The sequence below is a fragment of the Sciurus vulgaris genome, assembly GCF_902686455.1.
Source record: "Sciurus vulgaris genome assembly, chromosome: 11".
Classification (NCBI taxonomy): Eukaryota; Metazoa; Chordata; class Mammalia; order Rodentia; family Sciuridae; genus Sciurus; species Sciurus vulgaris.
Window position 1 is genome coordinate 79,398,648 of NC_136472.1, and position 12,541 is coordinate 79,411,188.

The 12,541-nt window shown below is 36.0% G+C and overlaps 1 pseudogene across 1 annotated transcript in view; it reads left to right on the top strand.

Annotated features, from left to right (window-relative positions):
- The window catches only part of LOC306640572 (pantothenate kinase 3-like), a 136,946-nt pseudogene that overhangs the window by 37,929 nt on the left and 86,476 nt on the right, over window positions 1–12,541 (top strand). The gene's annotated exons all lie outside the window — the stretch shown is intronic.

The following is a 12,541-nucleotide window of genomic DNA, read 5'->3' on the forward strand; positions in this document are numbered from 1 at the left end:
ACCAGATTAAGTGGAAGACTCAATTAAGATGAAACACTATTGTGCTAAATATGAGATAGGCAAATTTGGCTTAGTCTTTTCTCATTATTAATTAATCAGAAATGCAGTGTTATATAACATTTTATAACAATGAACTTTATAAAGATGTTAAAGATCACTATTGACTGTATACCATTTTGTATTTCCATAATTTGAGATATTTAAACTATACTGTTCAGACATGCCTTTATTCTTAATTTACAATATAAGGTATTGGTCCCAGGCAAAAAGAAACTGTTATAAAGATTAAAAATCAGAGTTTCACAAAAGGGGATTTTAAAAAGAATTCCTAAAAGATTCTCTAGCCAAACCCTTCATTTTAAGATAAATATAGACCTTGTGAGGAAAGGGCCTTGACAACAAAACAGAAAATGATTGTAGACTTGGTCTTTTCCTGTGAGAATTTGCAATCTCTAAATATATGCTTGCCATAAAAATTTTTTTAAGCAAAAGTAGGTTGAGAGGAGGAAAGATAGATAAGATGGAACTTATAACAAAAATATGCTATAGATTATTGAGTTGCAGTATTATCTGTATGTATATAAGCTGCTGTCTATTCAAAAGCATAAACTATATTTTCCACCCTTCACTTTCTTGCTCATATTATTCCAATTAGAGTCCACCAGTAAGAAGTGCTCCTGAGAGACATAGAAGTTTAAATTGAAGGAGCAGCCCTTATTCCCCTGTGAGAGCAATGAGAGCATTGACAAATGGGAAGTGCAGGGTTTGTTGTTGGTTTGGAAGTATCTTCCTGAGATCCACTTTGGTGTTACAGGCAGCTGAGCCCTTTGGTTCCTGAACTTATAGATTTCTTGAGAATAGCCCTCTGAACTTTGCCCCCCTTCTCTTCCAATAGTTATGTAGCATTCCATTTCCTTTTATTAGACATCCTCCTCCTCTAAATAACTTGAATGGCTTCCTGACCAAACAATGAGTAATTCAAAGGTCATCAGTAATGCACTACTGCAGTTTTATAAATTCAAATAAAATTGAAATCAAATATCTCACATCCTTAGAATTGTGTTTCTGCTGGGTGGAAAGGAGGGACTCTCCTTGTACAGATACAGTGTCCTTTGTTTTGCTATAGTAAGGAATTGTCCTGAGACACAGAGATGGGTGTTTTAATGTATCCCCAAAATTTCATGTATTGGACACTCACTCCCCCAAAACTATGTATTAAAGGAATTTAGGACTCTGAGATATGATTAGCATTAGGTAAGTCCATCAGGATCATTTTTCTGAACTTAGAAGGTGCCAGAAGGAAGACACTAGTAATGGAAAAAGGTATGCATGTGCATACATCATACACACACACACACACACACACACACACACACACACAAGTACCTATCAAGTCTACCTGGAAAGTAATATTATCAGGAAGCCTAAGTGTCTATCAGTACAGACATAAGTATATGCTTATTACCTGTAGCCTAATTCTACATTATAGTCTTCCAATCTACACTGACCCCTAAAGTCAATGTGTTTGAAAGGTTTTGTCATTATTGTTGCCGTATTTTTGCTTTACATCATGTGTCTTTCTCCTTTTTTTAAAAAAAATAGACCTAAGCATGCCATAATAAAAACATCTCTCTTTTTTTGCATTAATGTATCTAACTTATTTTCCTTTGTTCAGTTTTCTTCTCATCACAAGATAACAGAGTCAAAACACCATGGAAAAAATGGAATCTGGTCTTCCCAGTTTTTAGGTAAAGGAAATGAAGTTCAAAAACAGGAAAAAAATATTTTGTAAGAAACATCATTAGAAATAACAGGACTGAAAATAACACTAGGGTCTTCTGGCTCTAAATTCAACTTTTAATTAATTAATTTATTTATGACACACCAAGTCTTTTCTATGAGTGGATGTCAATTCTGGCTACAAAAGTATGCACACAGGGACAGAGTTAATAAGCATAACTTGAGTTTCAGGGTCTGAAATCCTCCATGAATTTCACAACACACCATGGACTCTTTTGGGGACATTGGTTTACCCATCCCCACAAACTAACATTGAACTTCAGGGAAAGGTTATAAATTCAATGTTCATTCAGATATCTTCGTGCCAATTATAATGCTTTTCATGTAGAAAGTTATAAAATATTTTTCACTTCTAGTTGTAGCTCTAGTTCTCTCTTATTAGGTAATCTAGTTACCCAGACTCTCCAAACCTCAGCTTCCTTATCCATAAAATGAAGGGTTAGATGGAATGATACCTGAGAACATTGCCAACTCAAAAGTCTTGTAACTCTCCCCATCTTTGAGGCAAAGCCACTTTTATCAGTCTCATAGCAGAAAATGACAATTCTGAAGCATCGTCAGCAGAACCTAGCAAGTCATGTTTTTAGGATTCCTGGAAGACCTATTAGGTCTTAAAATAGTAGAGGCCTGCAGTCTTTTCAAGGTTCTGCTGACACCTAACTCTCATATTATTCATGAAAGTGTGTTTTATAAGTTAGGAAAGTAAAAATGGTAAAGAGGAAAAATGAAACCAAAGGTTTCACATTATATACATAACTTCAGTAGGAAAGGCACTGCCTTTGGGATTGTCAGCACAGAGATACAAAGTCATCTCTCTATACCTAATTTGTTTGGTCATGTCAAAGCTTATACATAAAAACAATAGATTATGTTAATTCAACCTTCTTTCCCTAGTGTTATATTTCATAGTTTTCCTATGAAGACAGCCTCATCAAAAGGGTTCAGTTTTCTTTAGATTAGTCAAATAAAATGCCTATAGGGAAGAAGGTAGATTTATCATGTAGTGTTTTGTCTGGTTTTGTTCATCAGAACTCAGCTGACATAAACATCTAGTTTGTGTAGGATCATTTAGCATCCACACGAGTTGGCAGCTAGAATCTTAAGGAGAAAGGTATGGTTGACCTTGGGCAAATCATGAATCCTTTCTGAGCTTTTATGAGACAGCAAACTCACTCATAATTAGCATGTGCTCTTCTCCTTAATAATCAATGTTCTGCTTATCACCACTGAATTATTAAGAGCAAAGAACATTCTTAAAATAGTGAAAATGCTCACATACTGCCATGTCATCACAAGAACTGAATTCTCAGGGTCAACCACTGGGCCATGACTGGGAGAGAAAGATGCACTCATAGACAGAAAGATGCACTGAGATCTGCTTTCCTGGAGAAAAGGCAACTGGAACCATAACTGGCAAGAAGATAAGTAAAGTACCCACTTTGAAACCTACAACATTTTCTATAACAATGTCATACTCACCAAAGGCAAGAACTTCATAGAAATGTGAATCAGAAAGCTTTCTCATTTAGAGAAGGGAATTCCTTACCACTTCAGCCTCCATCATCCTCTTGTCTCACAAAAGGGAAAAAAAAAACAAGAGTGAGCAAGGAATTAGGGAATGCTGGAGTCAGGGGAGGGTCTGGTGGGAGGCAGAAATGCTTTCCCTTGCAGGAACAGCAGAAACAATTATGAAGGCCAAGACCCCAAGTCACAAGTGAACAAAAACCTAAGAGAGAAGAATATCATGGTATGTCCCCCCATCTCATCCTCCACAACCATACCAAGGCTAGAGTTTAGTCAAAGTGTTGCAAAGAGCTGTAAGACAAAGACTCAGGATCACTATGTAAGAATGTCCTTGTCTGAATCTGTTTGGGATGTTGGAAAAGAAAACCACAGATTATGTGATTTCAACAACAAAGATAAACTTCTGGAGAGGATCCAAAATGGCGGACTAGAGGGAGGCTGCGTTCCTTGTTGCTCCGTAACTCCGGTTTCAAGCAGAGGATATCTGTTTCTTGGTGAGGCAGTTTTTGCTGCTTATCGATCCCCTGCTGTTTACCCCATTTGTCTGCTGTGATCACCTGCAGTCTGCCAGCATATCAATGCCTTTTTGAGTGCAGATTGCTCACTGTCAGGCACCTATCATCCACGATTTGCCTGCCTCTCGCCTGTCCATCACCTGCCTTACACCTATCCATCACCCAACGAACGAGGTTCACCTCCCGATCATCCGACAACAGTCAGTAAACAGGTCGCCAACTGCCAGTGGAGCACCAGCTGCTTGCTGTTGCCTGGAAGTTCACTGTTACAGTACCTGCAGGTTTGATTACACGTGGCTGCTGCCATTTTGAGACAACAGCCAGGCCCCATAGGACCCCTGGCCAGACTGACTGAACCCCATCTCCAGGATACCTCAGCCAGACCGATCACTCCCTGCCTCTGGGGCCCTCACATCGACTGACTGCTCCCTGCCACCAGGACCCCCAGACCAACTGACTGCACACTATCACCAGGACAACACACCAAACACACCTGACCTCCAGGACTCCTGCCTGACCAACTGCACCCCAACTCCAGGACCTCCAGCTGACCACATCCACATCCTGAGCTGCAGCTCCCCAATTGCCAACACATTTCAAAGCCAGCACAGCCATCTTGGATAATCCCAGAAGCCGGAGCTCCGATATTTAGGTGGGGCAAATCCCATCCTGAGACGACTGCTGGAGGCTTGAAGCTCATCGTCAGGTACCTCTCATGCATCAGGCTACTGAAGCCTGGGAGGTTTCATTATTATATGACTGTTATACTGTAGATTTTCCTTTTTCTCCTTATTGAATATTTTTAAGTTTTTATTTCTTTACGTTTCTTGCTCTCTTTTTCTTTTGTTTACCTGTTCCCTCAGAGTCTCTTTCTCCCTTTTTTGCATGCTAATATCCAATTTCTTTTTATTACACTCTCACTCTTTCTATTATGTAGAACTTCTCTATATTCTTTTCTTATCCCATTAACAGCTACATTCTACATCCCTCTGCATCCTCTTTGTCTTCCATTAGAAATTGCAGACCTTATTGCAAATCTGTTTGTTTTACTGAAGATAATATTTGAACTCATTCTGTTTATTATGACAATATTGTTGTTGTCCTCATAGGGGCTATTTGGTCTAGGATTGCATAGTGTCTGAATTGGGCACTGCTAATATTGATCTCCCCTTAAAGAAAAGGTTTTGGAAACCTATAGGGCCAGTAGAAACCTATAGGGGGAAATCTGCAATACCCCAGATCTGCACTGCTAGAGGGGAAGATACATGAACAACATGAAAAAAGCAAGGGAAGAAAATGATCCAAACAAATCTAGATTCTATAGTAATAGAATCCAATGACAGGATGGTAGAAGAAATGTCAGAAAAGGACTTCAGATTGTACATGATTAAGATGATTCGTGAATCAAAGGATGAGATAAGAGAGCAAATGCAGGCAATGAATGATAATACCAATAAGCTCACAGAGCAAATGCAGGAAGCAAAAGATCATTTCAACAAAGAGATAGAGATTCTCAAAAAAAAAAAAAAAAAAAAAAAAAAAAAAAAAAAAAAAAAAACAAAAAACAAAAAACAAAAACCAAAAATGGAAATCCTTGAAATGAAGGAAACAATAAACCAAATAAAAAACTCAATGGAAACCATCACCAAAAGACTAGACTTCTTGGAAGACAGAACCTCAGACAATGAAGACAAAATATTTCATCTTGACAAAGAAGTTGCCCAAACAGAGATGATAAGAAATCATCAACAGAATCTCCAAAAACTATGGGACATCATGCAAAGACCAAATTTAAAAATGATTGGGATTGAGGAAGGCACAGAGGTGCAAACCAAAGGAATGAACAAACTATTCAATGAAATAATATCAGAAAATTTCCCAAGCCTGAAGAATGAAATGGAAAATCAAATACAACAGGCTTACAGAACACCAAATGCACAGAATCACAACAGATCCACACCAAGGCACATTATAATGAAAATGCCTAACATTCAAAATAAAGATAGGATTTTGAAGGCCACAATAAAAAAGCATCAGATTACATATAGGGGGAAACCAATACGGATAGCAGCCGACTTCTCAACCCAGACTCTAAAAGCTAGAAGGGCCTGGACCAACATATTTCAAGCTCTGAAAGAACATGGTTGCCAACCAAGAATCCTATATGCAGCAAAACTAACCTTCAGATTTGAAGATGAAATAAAATCCTTCCATGATAAACAAAAGTTAAAAGAATTTACAAAAAGAAAGCCTGCACTACAGAATGTTCTCAACAAAATATTCCATGAAGAGGAAATAAAAAAAAAAAATGTTGGTCAGCAAAGGGAGGAACTACCTTAGAGAAAAACCACTCAAAGGAAAAACCAAGCCAAATTAAAAACCAAACATAAGCCCAAATGACTGGAAATACAAATCATTTCTCAATAATAACCCTGAACGTTAATGGCCTAAACTCATCAATCAAAAGACATAGACTGGCAGAATGGATTAAAAAGAAAGGCCCAACAATATGCTGCCTGCAAGAGACTCATCTCATAGAAAAAGACATCCACAGACTAAAGTTGAAAGGATGGGAAAAAAACCTACCACATACATGGACTCAGCAAAAACACAGGAGTTTCCATCCTTATATCAGATAAGGTGGACATCAAGCCAAAGTTAGTCAGAAGGGACATTTCATACTGCTTAAGGGAACCATAAATCAGGAAGACATAAAGATAGTAAATACTTATGCCCCAAATAATGGTGCATCCCTGTACATCAAACAAATCCTTCTCAATTTCAGGAATCACATAAACCACAGCACAATAATTCTGGGTGACTTTAATGCACCACTGTCACCACTAGATAGATCTTCCAAAGAAAATCCAACCAAAGAAACCATAGAACTCAATAACACAATCAATAACCTAGACTTAATAGACATATATAGAATATTCCATCGATCAACGAGCGGATTCACTTTCTTCTCAGCAGCACATGGAACCTTCTCAAAAATACACCATATGTTATGCAACAAAGTAGCCCTTAGGGAATGCAAAAACATAGAGATATTGCCTTGTGTTCCATCAGATCATAAGGGACTGAGAGTAGAAATCAATGACAAAATAAAAAACAGAAATTACCCCAACACCTGGAGACTAAATAATATGCTATTGAATGAAACATGAAAAACAGAAAACATCAAGGAGGATATAAAAATAATTCTTAGAGGTCAATGAGAACGATGATACAACATATCAAAATCTCTGGGACACTATGAAAGCAGTACTAAGAGGAAAATTCATTGCATGGAGCACATTCCAGAAAAGAATGAAAAGTCAACTACTAAATGACCTTACATTACAGCTCAAAGCCCTAGAAAAAGAACAGAAGAACAGCAAAAGTAGTAGAAGGCAGGAAATAATTAAAATCAGAGCTGAAATCAATGAAATTGAAACAAAAGAAACTATTCAAAAAATTGACAAAACAAAAAGTTGGTTCTTTGAAAAAATAAACAAAATAGACAAACCCTTAGACACGCTAACAAAGAGAAGGAGAGAGAAAACTCAAATTACTAAAATTTGTGATGAAAAAGGAAATATCACGACAGACACCACTGAGATACATAACATAACGAGAAGCTACTTTGAAAATCTGTATTCCAACAAAATAGAAACTACTGAAGACATTGACAAATTTCTAGAGACATATGCTGCTCCTCCCAAACTGAACCAGGAGGACATACACAATTTAAACAGATCAATATCAAGCAATGAAATAGAGGAAGCCATTAAAAATCTACCATCCAAGAAAAGCCCAGGACCACATGGATTCTCAGCAGACTTCTACAAGACCTTCAAAGAAGAACTCATTCCAATACTTCTCAAAGTATTCCAGGAAATAGAAAAGGAGGGTACCCTACCAAACTCATTGTATGAAGCTAATATCACCTTCATACCCAAACCAGGAAAAGACACATCAAGGAAAGAAAATTTTAGACCAATATACTTGATGAATATAGATGCAAAGATCCTTAACAAAATATTGGCAAACCGTATTCAAAAACATATTAAGAAAATCATGCACCATGATCAAGTGGAGTTCATCCACGAACGCAAGGATGGTTCAACATCCGTAAATCAATAAACATAATCCATCATGTCAGTAGACTTAAGGACAAGAATTGTATGGTTATTTCAATTGACACAGAAAAAGCATTTGACAAAATACATCACCCCTTCATACTCAAAACACTAGAAAAAATAGGGATATTAGGAACATACCTGAACATTGTAAAGGCTATTTATGCTAAGCCCATGGCTGACATCATTCTTAATAGAGAAAAACTGAACGCATTCCATTTAAAAATGGGAACAAGACAGGGATGTCCTCTTTCACCACTTCTATTCAACATTGTCCTCCAAAGTCTAGTAGAGCAATTAGACAGACTAAAGAAATTAAAGGGATACGAATAGGAAAAGAGGAACTTAAGCTGTCACTATTTGATGATGACATGATCCTATATTTAGAGGATCCAAAAACTTCCTCCAGAAAACTTGTAGACCTCATCAATGAATTCAGCAAAATAGCAGGCTATAAAATCAACACACATAAATATAAAGCATTTTTACATGCAAGCAATGAAACATCTGAAAGGGAAATGAGGAAAACAACTCCATTTGCAATAGCCTCAAAAATGATAAAATACTTGGGAATCAATCTAACCAAAGAGGTAAAAGATCTCTAAAATGAAAACTACAAAACATTGAAGAAAGAAATTGAGGAAGACCTTAGAAGATGGAAAGATCCCATGTTCTTGGATAGACAGAATTAATATTGTCAAAATGGCCATACTACCAAAAGTGCTATACAGATTCAATGCAATTCCAATTAAATTCCCAATGATGTACCTTACAGAAATAGAGCAAGCAATTTTGAAATTCATCTGGAAGAATTAGAAACCCAGAATAGCTAAACCAATCCTTAGCAGGAAGAATGAAACAGGGGGTATCACAATACCAGAACTTCAAGTATACTACAAAGCAATAGTAACAACAACTGCATGATATTGGCACCAAAATAGACAGGTAGATCAATGGTACAGAATAGAGGACACGAACACAAACCGAAATGAATACAATTTTCTCATACTAGACAAAGGTCCCAAAAATATGCAATGGAGAAAAAATAGCCTCTTCAACAAATGGTGCTGGGAAAACTTGAAATCCATATGTAAGAAAATGAATCTAAACCCCTATCTCTCACCCTGCACAAAACTCAACTCACTATGGATCAAGGACCTTGAAATCAGTCCAGAGACCTTGCATCTTATAGAAGAAAAAGTAGTTCCGAATCTTCAACTTGTTGGCTTAGGATCAGACTTCCTTAATCTGACTCCCATAGCACAAGAAATAAAAGCAAAAATCAATAACTGGGACAGATTCAAACTAAATAGCTTTCTCTCAGCAAAGGAAACTATCAGCAATGAGAAGAGAGTGCCTACAGAGTGGGAGAATATCTTTGCCATTCATACTTTAGATAGAGTGCTAATTTCCAGAATCTATAAAGAACTCAAAAAACTCTACACCAAGAATACAAATAACCCAATCAACAAATGGTCTAAGGATATGAACAGACACTTCACAGAAGAAGATCTACAAGCAATCAACAAACATATGAAAAAATGTTCACCATCTTTAGTAATAAGAGGAATGCAAATCAAAACTACACTAAGATTCCATCTCACCCCAATTAGAATGGCGATTATCAAGAATACAAGCAACAGTAGGTGTTGGCGAGGATGTGGGGAAAATGGTACACTCATACATTTCTGGTGGGACTGCAAATTAGTGCAGCCACTCTGGAAAGCAGTGTGGAGATTCCTTAGCAAACTTGGAATGGAACCACCATTTGACCCAGCTGTCCCACTCTTCGGCCTATTCCCAAAGGACTTATAATCAGCATACTATAGAGATACAGCCACATCAATGTTCATAGCTGCTCAATTCACAATAGCCAGGCTAAGTGAGTTCAGCCAATCTCAAAAAACCAAAGGAAGAATGATCTCGCTGAGAAGCGGATGATGACACATAATGGAGGGTGGAAGGGGGGCAAGAATGGAGGAAGGAGGGACTGTATAGAGGGAAAAGTGGGGTGTGAGGGGTGAGGGGTAGGAAAAAATAACAGAATGAATCAAACATCCTTACCCTATGTAAATGTATGATTACGCAAATGGTATGCTGTTACTCCACGTACAAACAGAAACAACATGTATCCCATTTGTTTACAATAAAAATAAATTAAAATAGAAAAAATAAATAAATTTTAAATATAATATAAACTTCTTACAGTTCTGAAGGCTAAATAGTGCAAGATGAGGCGGCATAGACTAGGTATGAGACCAGGGTGTGGGACCAGGCACTGCCTCCTGGTTTGTACACAGCCTCCTTCTCTCTGGGGAAAGAAGGTAAAGAGCTCTCTTGGGTTTCTCTTATAAGGGAAAGACAGATTCATGAGGGCTGTATCCCCAGGACCTAATAACTTACCCAAAGTCCCACCACTGAACACTGTAGGCTGCTACATATAAATTCTGGGTTCACAAATAGTCAAAAAGAAAATGCAATGAATAGAAAAGAATTTCAAAGATGGCACATATTAATTCCATTATGTCATTAAATAGTTTTAAATAGAACATATAAACAAACCAATTAAAAGGACAGATTGTGAGAAGGTGTAAAGAAAAAAATACGAGACCCAACTGTACCTTGTCTATAAGAAGTTCATTTTACATGTAAAAACTCAGAAAACTTTAAAGGTATAAAGAAAGATACAATATGAGAACATTAATCAAAAGAAAACTGGTAGACATATTAATTTCAGACAAAACAGACTTCAGAACAAGAGAGATTATCAGGAATAATGATAAAGAAGCCTATTTTGCAAAAAGATCTAACAATCCTAAGTGAGTATGTATGTCCTTAACCCCAGCATGTCAAAATGCTTGAGGCAAATACTGGTTGAACTGAAAAGAGAACCAAACCAATACAAGTTACATTAAACCTAAACCTAATGCAGTCAGAAATTTTCCTATTTTATTCATTATCAGATTCCCATGTCTAGAAAAAGTGCTTCACACATTGAATGGTCCATTTGAATAATTATGAGCTACATCCAAGATCTGAGTGAAGAGATATTTTCCTTGGGAGGAATATTAATCACTACTGCATTGAGAATAGCATGGGAATAACTCATCTCAAAGAGTGTGGAGAGGAAGAACAGTGCACACAACTCTATTCTTCCTATCTATATTTTGAATTCAGCTGGGCTAAAATGCCGCCCCCATCTTCCATTTGTAGTCAGACTATAGTAGAACCTAAATAAGGACGCTATGTTCCAGTGTTCCAGTATGGCCAGAGATGCACACCAGCCATCCCTTGTGTCCTGATATATTCCATAGTCATTGCTAATAATTTTATAGTCATTTAAAGGGATGGCAAATTATAGATTTCATCATCAAGATTTGATTTTGCTAATCTTCTGAATAAAAATTTTCCTTTCCTCCTTGCAATTTAGGAAAAGCATATTTTACTCAAAAGGAAATTCTGAAAACTAGTGATAATAGAGACAAAGTTCTACATTCTTCAGAGACATCTGTCTAAGGAATAGCACTTAGGATTAATTATCTCATTTTATATTTATCAATTATAACATCTTCAAGCTAACCAAGCTTTTTATTGAATTACTAAGTTTGATTCAATGTTATCTTCTCAAAAGAGTTGCAGTCCTGAAATAGATATGGTCATAATGATATGCTTGATGGAATTGGGAACAATTTTAAGTTTTACAAGTATTCTAAATGCCAGTTTCTTAGGAAGAAAAAAAGCAGAATATGTAATCTTATTAAGCCATGAATTGCAATGTGAATTTGAAGACTCTCAGAATATTAATAGGTTAGTTAAATAAACCATCTTATTCCTTAAGTGAAAAAAATAGTATTTCTTTTGTCAAATATTTCTTTAAAATATAAACAACAACCCTTTGTTAATTAGTCTAATAGTTGTATAAGGCAATTTAAAAATTACTAAATATTTTCTAAAATCTATATTTTCCTAGGCATCCATCTTTTTAAGATTCTTGAAAATCTACCCAATATGGAACAGAAAACTAAAATAACCCTTTTTGAATATACAATTTTAGAAAATAGCATTAAAGAGTATTGACTTGATATTTTAGCAAATTATAAACCAAGTCAAAGAGATAGACAATGAATTGAATTCTTCTACCATGAACTGATAGATAATAATAGTTATTGCAATAATATATAAAGCACTCTTTTTTTCTTCAGCATTTGAAACAATGTAATTCACCTTATGCCTCTCAAATATTGTTCAGATTCATCTAAAAACCATACATGTCTCTTAAGTACCTAGGCAATGTACTTTACAAAAAAACTCTAAAATAATATTTCTGTCCCTACGTGATATATATACCAGTACACAAAATATAAAATATGCAAAATACAAAATTAAAACAAATTAAGAAATGTTTCTTAAAATAAACATATATATATACATAATACATAATATATACATATATATATATTAGCATACTCAGGAGACTGATTGTTTCCTACTATTCATAATGTTAAAGTAAAAGGAAGAAGAATGAGAAAACAACAATATTTGATGTCTAATTATATGTGCAAAGATAGACAAAGAGAA